General features: G+C 43.9%; 1 non-coding gene across 1 annotated transcript; it reads right to left on the bottom strand.

The window, feature by feature from the left end:
- Positions 1-643: 643 nt before the first annotated feature.
- Positions 644-725, bottom strand: trnas-cga. Its single transcript has one exon. It is a non-coding gene; the product is annotated as a tRNA-Ser (tRNA).
- Between the last annotated feature and the right edge of the window lie 1,139 nt (positions 726-1,864).

Here is a 1,864-nt window from a genome sequence, read left to right as displayed (position 1 = left end):
ATGACAGCCACAGGTAGGTTAGCGCTCATGTCGTCATTTGTACGTCAGTTTTAGGTCATATATCGACCCACGCACATGATTTGTGTAGAATATACAAAGGTTTTGTATGGAATCGGCTTTTTATCCACACAGAACTGACATTTTCTCTCCCTTAAACACTAGAGAAAAGCGCCAATGTTAGCATCTGCCAACATGTAAGCACTTTCGCAGACGCTAAAGTGACTCAGCTACATAGAATTAGTCTTGGAAAGAACTTGGCTTGGCTGGGAAGACCAGCAGTCCAGTTTTGGAGAGGTTTAGCTGGAGGTGATGACAATCTGAGACCCGAGCTGAGACCGTGTGGTCGTCAGGAGGGAATGAACAGATACAGCTGGGTATCATCAGCATAGCAGTGATATGAGAAGCCATGTGAGTGGACGATGTGGCTCAGCGAGGTGGTGTAAATGGCAAAGATGAGAGGCCCCAGCATCGAGCCTTGGGGCACCCCTGTAGCAAGGCTGTGTGTGTGTGTGTGACCTAGCCAGGACACATTGAGCGATCGCCCAATATCTCATTTTCTATTACTTTAGCATTACATAATTACATTAGCATCATATAAATAAGACTTTCAGTGTCACTCGTTAGTGATTATCTAACATAAACTCGCTGTGAGTAGGATTTGAACCTACGCAGGGAAACCCTATTGGATTTCGAATCCAACGCCTTAACCACTCGGCCATCACAGCACTATATGTGTGTCGCTGCACACTGCACTCTCATCCATCAATAAACGTGGATCGGTACGTCAGTTCAGTGACGAGCAATGATGAAATACATCGATGCAAAAGTGGAAACTTCAGCTTATTTGATTTACACAAAACTGAATTCAACTAAATTCATATCGGACATGAAGTATTATTTCATACAGAGATTGCAGGAAATGTAAAAGTGCAGATTTTCTGATATAAACCAGCTGTCCAAAGAATTGGTAATTTGATGTTTTATATAAACAGGGTAAAATGTCCTGATTGACAGCAGAGTCTGACATGTGCGGGAACATTAGTCAGCTTCATACATTAATACTACAAGTGATGGGATTTCCTTCCTTCCACTCTTTAGTCTTTAGGAAAATCATGGGGGGGGCAGGGGAGGGGAAATCTTTACTTGAGCTCCACACTGCGTTGACATATTGACGTTATCTTTTGAGAGCGTGTCAAAAGAAGTGTCAGGACACATTGACTAAAACAGCTCAGGGACAGACGGCGGAGACGACTGAAGGACAATTACAGTTTGACAGAGGCACACAGGGCGACGCAGTCTTAGAGTGAGACTCTTATTCATCTTATATGTGCAGGAAAATCCTGCAGAGCTTCTTCTGTGAGTGTTCGACCGCGACCGCGCGGCAGGCCGGGAACATGCAGCGTGTAAACGAAAGTGAGCAAGATGTTATTTTTAAGCCTCCGTCTATAGGAACTGGAGTCATGGCTGAAAGTGACTCATGGTCGATTTTCTTTTTTTTTCCAGTTGATGTGACTGGAAAACCGACATTTTGAGGAGCTGTGATGATGTCATTGTTTCCTGAGATTTTTCTCAGCTTTGGCGACGAAATCCAGCAACGACGCAGGTGTTTTTGCATCATTACGTGAATGTAATCAGTAACAACATGTGGGAATCCACTTAAAGGTTCCAGTGTGTGAGAGTGAGTGACATCTAATGGAGTCCTGCTCACGTAAACACATTGCTAAACTATGGTGGCTTTGGCCAACCAAAAAGGTTATTGTTGTTTTTCTTCATTAGCATATTTAGCTTCCACTTCAAAACACCGAAGCTGCTGTAGAAACATGGCGGCACAAAATGGTGGCCAGGGTTAGGGTACGCCTACCTG

Source organism: Solea senegalensis, linkage group LG2 (genome assembly GCF_019176455.1).
Source record: "Solea senegalensis isolate Sse05_10M linkage group LG2, IFAPA_SoseM_1, whole genome shotgun sequence".
Taxonomy (NCBI): domain Eukaryota; kingdom Metazoa; phylum Chordata; class Actinopteri; order Pleuronectiformes; family Soleidae; genus Solea; species Solea senegalensis.
Note: the sequence above shows the minus strand (reverse complement) of the source record. Positions and strands in the feature narration are given on the sequence as shown.